We start from the raw sequence: 8,960 nt of genomic DNA, 5'->3' as shown, positions 1-8,960 counted from the left end.
AACTATCAGTGGCTTCTGACCCTCCAGTCTATAACAAAAATTGTTTATTGACTCCAAGCATACAGTTTACTAAGGAAACAGATTCTCTTCTGCTTTGGTTCCTTGGGTATCCTGGTACTGCGCAGATGCTCAAGAAATATTTTCTGAGTGAATGAACTGAATGAATAAAATAGTGGAGGAAAGATTTGGAAACTAGCAGATTTGCCTCCATTTCTCACTATCTTGACTCAGTTGGAAAGCCCCTTTTCCTGAGGAGGAACAAGGTAGTACTACTGTATCATTCCAAGACTGTCTCCTTAATCACCTGCCTGAAGGCTCAGCTGTACAGCCTTCTATTGTTGAGACTCCTTGCTCAATAGACAGCTAACCCATTTTGTTTCCTTCTTAAATGGGTCATTTCCCCCTTAGGGTTCCTTATCTTTCCATTCCAAAGGCAGATTTAACTACCAAAGTCACTTCTGCTTTCTTCACTGAGATACTGTGAAAACAGTAAAATCTTAACTTTCCATTTTCCAATAATTGCAGTTTGTTCTCTCTTTTCCATCAACAGTGCCCTAGGTAGATGCTAGGATGAGAAATTCTTGGAGGGGAGAAGTTCTTGGACTGTTCTCACCAGTCTGTTAAAGATTAGGTCCTGCCTGAATCATGCAAAATGTTAACTATAACTTCTACATTTTGAGTCCAAACACCATTTTTCTCATTTCCTTATTCCAAACCACTTTTGTGACTTTGTGGCAAGAAATTTTACAACTGTCTAATTGGTTTAAGTGAGAAATACCACCTGTGGGGAGCACATTGTATCTATGCTGGACCAATTTCCTCTAGGTTTGGTTGTGTTTTTTTTTTTTTTTTGTAGGATTTGTGACTTTTAATTCTTACTTTACTAATGTCTTACAGTATGAGCGAAGAGTAACGACAAAGATGGGGTAGGGGGAAGGAGGAGGAGAAAAGTTTCATTCAAGTCCCTTGAGTTATCGAGGCATGTGTAAGAATAGGAGAGTTCAGTGAAGGCATCCCGTTCTTATCACGCTGGAGCTCATGGAGATGTCTAACAACACGGGAGACTCTAACCCTGCTAGACGTGACTGCTGATGGAGAGTGAATCCTGCATTGAACTTGGCACACACGGAGAGCTGAGCAGTGGAGACCTAGAGCTGGGCAGAGGGGAAGGTGACTTTCCAAGTGAGGAGAGGCCTGAGTACTCCTCTGTTCTGAGCGCCTCTTCTCCTCCAGCCGGGAAGACTCTGGCGACTGTGCAGCAGTGAGGAAATGTTGGGACAGGACTCTTTTAGAAAAGGGAACAATTGGCCAGAGCAGTTCTGTTTACTTACTTACTTTGGGGCAGTAGCATTGTGTCCTGGTGATAAATTATCCTACATGTGGCATCCTTTAAAGGCAGAAGAGTATGTAAACAAGGCCCCTCTAGGGCCTGGGCTACTGGGAAGGTAAAATACGTGTTTTGTCTATAGGTAAGAACATGAAAAGCTAACTCTAGATCACCACAAATAATACACATAGATAATGAAAGCTTGGCTTTTTCTATGCATAGAACTATTCACCTCTTCTAACTTATGCTACTAACTCTAAGGTCAGCTTAACCACAGCTTCTAAAGGTGAAAAGCTATATTCTTAAAAGTCAGTATTTTTCCCCCTAATTAAGTGGACTTAAATAAGTTCAAAGACTAAAATCTAGGGACTTTTTTCGGCGTTTTATTTGTTTGGGGACAACCCTTAAAACTTATCACTGCCATTTTTTTTTAACCCACAGAATTGGAAGCATATGAAATGGTTAGGGATAATTCATTACACAAATCACAGAAATGGTCAACATGCATCAAGTTTTACCCACTGAACACAGAGAGCTCAATGTGGTAGACAAGTTCTTTTGAGAACTTAGATATATATTTAAAAGGGAAGAATACTACAATAACCTTTTTTTTTTCTTTCTTCCCTGGATGGAAGAAAAAGATGTATGGAATTCAAGTGCGGTGGAAAAGGAAATGTCCATTAAGCAAACACCTATCATTTATGAGTGAGTTCTATCAGAGTGGAGTCGGGTAGGAACCATAGGCTTCTCTTTGGCAGTGAACTTTTCCCTCTAGTTTTGTATAAAAGGTGCTATGCTTCTGGCTTCCTCAAGATGTATGTGTGTGTGCAAACACATTTGTTGTTGTTGGTTGTCATTGAGTCAAAAGCATGTGTTCAGAGCACTACTCCATAAGGTTTTAAAAACTATGACTTCTCAAAATCAGACATGCCTTCTTATGCCTTCAGATGAATTTAAATCATCAAATTGAAACATTTGTGCTATTCAGGGACTCCCTGACATAAAATGTTAAATATTAATGATGTTGTTGTTATTATGTGCTGTCAAGTTGCCTGCAACTCATAGCGACCCTATGTACAACAGCAGTAAACCCTGTCCTATCCCTTGCTAATCTTGTTATCTCAGACACGCCTATCCCTGTTACCTCAGTAATTGAATCAATCCATCTCATCAAGGGTTTTCCTCTCCTGTGCTGTCCCCCCACCCTCCCAAGAATGACATCCCTCTGCAAGGATTGATCTCACTTTGCAACATGTCCAAAGTATGTCAGACGAGGCTTCAGAATCTTTGCCTTCAAGTATAAATAAATGACTTCTTAGAAATGTGAATTTCACAAGTTGTGTAACTACCACAGTTTTACAGCATGTTTATGACATCAATAAGATCTCTAATGCCTATTTCTACCCTCATGCCCAGCCACTACTAATCTACTTTCTTTCTCTAAGTATTGATCTATCCTGGACATTTTATAGAAATGGGATTACTCAATATATGGTCTTATATGTCTGGCTTCTTTCACTTAGCATAATGGTTCACTCGTATTGTACAGTGTTTTGTTTATTTTGGTTAATGAATAGTATTACAGCTGTTTGTGAATGGGATTAATGAGTGAGTCTGGTAATGAGCTCCATCCTTACTCCTCCAGAAGAGAATAAGTCAAGCAACTTCCCACAAAGCCACCTCCATCTTTATTTTTATTGCAAGATAGGACATCCCAAGTCTGGGCCATGCCATCAGCTCATCTTGTATTTGGAAACATGCTGTTTTGGTGATGTGTTCAGTTCAGTGTCTCTTAAGACCCTGAGCCTCCATTTTTAATGCTATGCAGGGAAAAATGGAGTCCTGATTTGTTTATCTAGTTTCTCAGTCTTCCAAGTATAGTTGCTGAGTTGCATATAAGTGCTTTATGTGTGAGAGATGCCCTTGAGACAGGTGAGGAACAAGTTTTCAATGGCACTTACACACAGAATATTGTTGCTTTTTTCCTGTCAATTCTTCCACACTTTCTCCTTCCTAAGTCTAGAAAACTGGTTTCCCCTTTGAGTTGACTGATGTTCGGGAGTTGCATGTGTATCAGAGTAGACCCGTGCTCCATAGAGTTTTCAATGGCTAGTTTTGAGAAATAGATTGCCATGCCTCTCTTCTGAGGCAACTGTGAGTAGACTTGAAGCTCCAACCTTTTGGTAGTGACCAAGTGCACTAACCATTTACATCAGCTAGGGATGCCCCTAAGTCAATAGAAAATTGATAAGTCATTAGAGAATTGAAGCTGCTTTAGAGTTTTGGGAAAAGTGTTTACATAAGGCCAAAGAACTCTGTGGGCGGATTTGCCAGGTTTCAGAATGGGGTTCCAAGGGCTGTAAATCCAGTCTTGTTATTGTTATGATGTTCTAAGCCGGAGCTGCAAGTTCTCAGATGTGTTCCAATGATTTGTAAAATGAAAATTCTAAGGCAACGGAAGCTGAGAGAGACAAGGATCTTTGCACACAGCCCAAAAACAAAAAGAGAATATCTTCACCTGCCAGTTCCTTCAGTTAGGACTCCTATATTCTGACACTTTGAGGCAATAAATTCTTGTTCTAGAAAGTCATTCACTTGTGGAATCTTTTGTTATAGCAACACTAGTGTAAGCATTCGTATGTAAAGTACTTAGTTTGTTTGGTGGCTTGCAGAGACATATTCACATATACTTCTTGTTGTTAACCATCATCATGTCAATGGATTTTGTACTATTCAATCAGCTTCCAGCAACATACACTTCCAATAACATTATCTTTTCTGACCTTTTACCCATGAATATCTGTTGTAATGTGCTGTCCAATTAGAAATGACTCTTAGTTGACCCTCCAGTGAGTTTTCAAAGGGTAAGAATTGCACAGGAGGGGATTACAAATATTTCTCATTCAAAGCAGCTAGTGGATTTGAATCCTGTCCCTTTGGGTTGGCAATGCAATGTGCCTTACCACCAGGCCACCAGAGCACCCTCATCATAGTCTACCATCTGCATTCTCTGCCTGTTAACTTCTTCCTAAACCTGGGCTCACTCCTATGCAGCTGCTCTGAAGTCATCCTTTAAGTCAACAGTTTGTTTAAACAACAACATATAAAGACAACAGCAAAAAGGTAACACATGTCATTGTTCCTTTCACCATGACTTCTGGCTTCTTTTCTCTACTAGGACTAGCCTGTTTCCAGCAGTCCTAGGGCAATAATTCAGAATATATATATAGCCTTGCCCCTGGCCAAAAATGGCTCTGCTAGATAGACAGTGTTCCCATTGCTCACTGGCTCTGGATTTCAGAGTGTACAAGTCAATTGAAATCACATAATTGTTTCAGGAGAATCAGGAAGCCCTTGAAAGAAGGGGCCGTATCTGTGTCTATGCCACTGACCTGTTAGTACTAATTGGATGGACACATGAATGAAGAAATGAATGACTATGAATAGGAACCAGGGTAATAAAAATTGTCTCAAGAAGAGTTGGTTTTGTGGTCCTGCCCAGTTCTCCTTGGTGAGTAGCAATAAAACCATGAAAAGAAAGGATGTCTTCTGCAGGATGGAGCTGGAAGAGTCTCCCAGGCTCAGTGAGGAGAGCTGCCTATGGAAAGGGTCAATGGTAGAGAATTTTGCTGGAAACTGGAGGGGTAGTGAAGGGAGAGACCTCCTGCAGATTAGGAAGAGCAAGGAGCACAGGGAGGAACTGGGGATGGAAAAGAAGCCTGGGGCTGGGTGCAGAGAGGCAGGAGTGGGAGTAAAGTAGGGAGACTCCTCCACTGGCACCACGGACAAGGCCTGTTCCACAAGTCCTCCTTCTGACTCAGCACTGACTTTAGGCAAAGTCTACCCCTCATTTACGGGCAAGTCAGGAGATGAGGTCTGTTCCAAGGTTATCAAAGACAGATGCCTCATATATGCAGCAGGTTATTAGCTCTGAGGGTGTAAAACCAAAGACATCACCAGCCACAATGTGTCACCGTTCTCCTCTGCTGCTGTCTTCTTCCTCTCCCTGCCTGCAGACAGCTGAGGCCTGGGTTTATACTTCTCCAAGTAACAAAGCTGCTTCCCTTACCCTTTCTTAACTGTAGCAGTGTCAACACAGATGCATAGCTTTTGCCATTCCTCCTCTCCAGCCCATTTGTCCCACAGAGATGATTATGGATCCTTCTAGATGGTAGGAGTCTAGAGGAGAGAACCACACCCAAGCACTGAACCAAATTCCAGCAAATCCCTATTTCTCCTCTTCCCTCTGGTCATGATCACTCTGGCCCCAAAGTTAATTTCAGCCAATCCCTACTAATCTTCTATTTTTTCTTAATATAGTAAGAAGTAAAATTTACTTATTGATGTAAAGACTGTCACCTTGCTTGTTGTTGTTATGTGCCATCGAGTTCCCTGTGACTCATAGCGACCTTATGTACATCAGCTCTGAACCCTTCGCCGTCCTGAGCCAGTCTCACTAATTCTGACATACCTACCCCCATAGCCCCAGTTACTATATCAACCCATCTCATCTGAGGTCTTCCTCTCCTGCACTGTCCCTCCATCCTTTTGAGCATGATGTCCTTCTCAAGGACCGGTCTCTCTTGGCCATGTGCCCAAAGTATGTGAGACAGAGCTTCAAATCCTAGCCTCCAAGGAGAGACTTGGTTTCACCCTCTCCAAGACAGACTTATTTGTTTTCTTGGTGGTCCATAGTATGTTCAAAAATCTTCTCCAACACCACAACTCAAAGGCATTGATTCTTCTGTCATCTTAGTCATTGTCCAGCTCTCTGATGCATAACAAGTACTTGTGAAGACCATGGCCTGGATTAGGCACACCTTAGTCTCTAGAATGACATTGTTGCTTTTCAGCACCATTTTGCTTTGTTTAACAAACTGCATCAGAAAGCCGGACAATGACTAGAGATGATAGAAAGAGAATTGATGCCTTTGATCTATTGGGTTGGAGAATAGTATTGAATATACCACGGACTGCTAAGAGAACGAACAGGTTCATACCAGAGAGCATGAAATCAGGCTGCTTATTGGAGGCAAAGATTCTGAGGCTTTGTCTTACATACTTTGGGCATGTTGCAAGAAGGAATCAGTCCTTGGGGAGGGATGTCATGCTTGGAAGGGTGGAGGGACAGCACAAGAGAGGAAGATCCTTGATGAGATGTATTGATTCAGTCACTGGGGTAATAAGGGTAGGTGTGTCAGAAGCAATAATGTTGGCACAGGATAGAGCAGGGTTTAGGGCTATTGTACATAGGGTCTCTGAGCCGCAAGCAACTTTATGGCACATAACAACAACAACAAACTTTATTAGATGGTTGGATAATCTCAAGGTCATAGTTTGGCTTTTTTTTTAATTGCTTAGTACTTCTCTAACAGTCTTATGTCTTTCTTTTTAGAAAAATCTCTATTAATCTTTGAGGTGGATTTTATTTCACTGTGACTTTTCTGGAAATTTGTGTGTCCTCATTTCTGGTGCACAGCAAACTTGGGATACTCTGAGAGCTGGGGTGGTGTAGCCTGAGCGACTCTGGGCTTTCGAGATCTTTGTGGATTCTATCATCGTCCTGGGGTGTCACTGTAATAACTTCACAATCTGAAGGACACCTTATAATGTTATTTGCTGCTACATGCACCACTCAAACACCTGGGATTCTTCTCATTTTTTACCCAGAATCCAAGTTTGTCCTAACCCAACACAGTGGTTGTGTGGGCATACCTATTTCCTGGAGAAGTAATTGCTATAGCTTAAATATATTGAACAACTTATTTTTGTTTGGCTAGGCATTGCCCCAAATGCTTTTTCTGAATAATCTTAATTGATGTTTATGTTGTTTTTGTTGTTTAGGTGCCATTGAGTTGAGTATGACCCATAATGGCCCTATGAACAACAGATCTGAAACCTGTCCTGCACTATGCCATCCTCATACTTCCTGACACTATAGAGCCCATTGCAGCAGTCATTGTGTCAGTCCACCTGGTTGAGGGTCTTCCTCTCCTTCACCGACCCTCTACCTTTCCAAACATTATGTCTCTCTTCAAGGAATAGCTTCCCCTAGCATCATGCCCAAAGTGTCTGAGGCAAAACTTATCATTTTTGCCTCCAAAGAGCGTTCTGGTTGCACTTTCTCCAAAACATGTCTGTTTGTACTTTGGGAATCTAAGGGGTTTTCAGCAGTCGTTTCCAATACCACAGCTCAAATGCATTTATTCTTTTGTCATTCTTATTCATTGTCGAGCTCTCAGATGCATAGCCAGTCATTGGAAAGAGCATGACCTGAATCAGACACACCTTAGTCCCCAACTGACATCATTACCCCTCATAATTTGGAGAGCTCTCTGACTGCAGACTTTCCCATTGTAATAGTTCTCCTGATTTCCTGACTGCTGGTACCATGACTTGTGGATCCATGTAAACTGTAAGATGTAGTTGTTGATAGTTTCAATCTTTTCTCCATCTGTCAGGATGTTTCTATAGGTCCCATGTTAAGAATTTTTGTTTTCTTGACATTGAGATGCAATCCACACTGGAGGCTGAATTACTTGATCCTCTGCTACAAGTGCTTCAAGTCCTCCCCACTTTCAGCAAGCAAGATCGTGTCTTCTGCAAAATGCAGGTTATTGATGAGTCTTCCTCCAATCTTGATGCCACATTCTTTCTCACAGAGTCCAGCTTCTCAAGTAACTTGCTCAGCATACAGATTGAATAGGTATGGAGAAAGAATACAACCTTGATGCACTCCCTTCTTAACTTTAAACCATGTACCCTTGCTTTGTTTGTAAAACAGCTTCTTGGTCTAGGTCAAGGTTTCACATGAGCACAACTAAGTGCTCTGGGATTCCTATTCTTCACCATGTTAGCCCTAATATGTCATGATCCACACAAGCAAATGTCAATAAAGCATAAATATACATTCTACTGGTATTCTTTACTCTCAACCAGGATGTATCTGACATCATTAATGATATTTCTGGTGCTACAGCCTCCTTGAAATTCTGCTTAAACTTGTGAGAATTCCCTATGTATGTACTGTTCTAACCATTTTTTAATGACTTTCAGCTGTATTTTGCTTGCATGTGATATTAACAATATTGTTTGATAGTTTCCCCATTCTGTTGGATCACCTTTCTTGGGAATGGGAACAAATGTGGACCTTTTCCAATCTATTGGCAAGACAGCTGTCCCCCAAATTTCCAGGCATAGACTGGTGAACACATCCAGGGGTGTATCTGTTAATTGAAACAAGTTAACAGATGTCTCAACTGATCCTCTTAACAGGCCTTTAGGATATGCTGTAGTAGGGAGCAGTGTGAAGGAATTTGGATAGCTCTCATGTGAAACCTATACTTGGACCAGAAGGCAGTCATCAAGACAGAGTAAGGGAACACTGCATGGTTCAAAATCAGGAAAGGAGTGTGTCAGTGGTGTGTCCCATCTCCATATCTTTTCAATCTATATGCAGAACAGATCATTCAGGAGACTGATCTTTATGAGGAGGAATGTGGCATCAGAATTGGAGGAAGACTCATTAACAACCTGTGCTATGCAGATGACACAACCTTGCTTGCTGAAGCTGAGGAGGACCTGAAGAATCTGCTGCAGATGGAAAATCAAGGACTGCAGCCTTCAGTATGAA

Source organism: Elephantulus edwardii, unplaced genomic scaffold, assembly GCF_000299155.1.
Source record: "Elephantulus edwardii isolate Elephantulus edwardi_28Jun2011 unplaced genomic scaffold, EleEdw1.0 scaffold00297, whole genome shotgun sequence".
Lineage (NCBI taxonomy): Eukaryota > Metazoa > Chordata > Mammalia > Macroscelidea > Macroscelididae > Elephantulus > Elephantulus edwardii.
Note: the sequence above shows the minus strand (reverse complement) of the source record.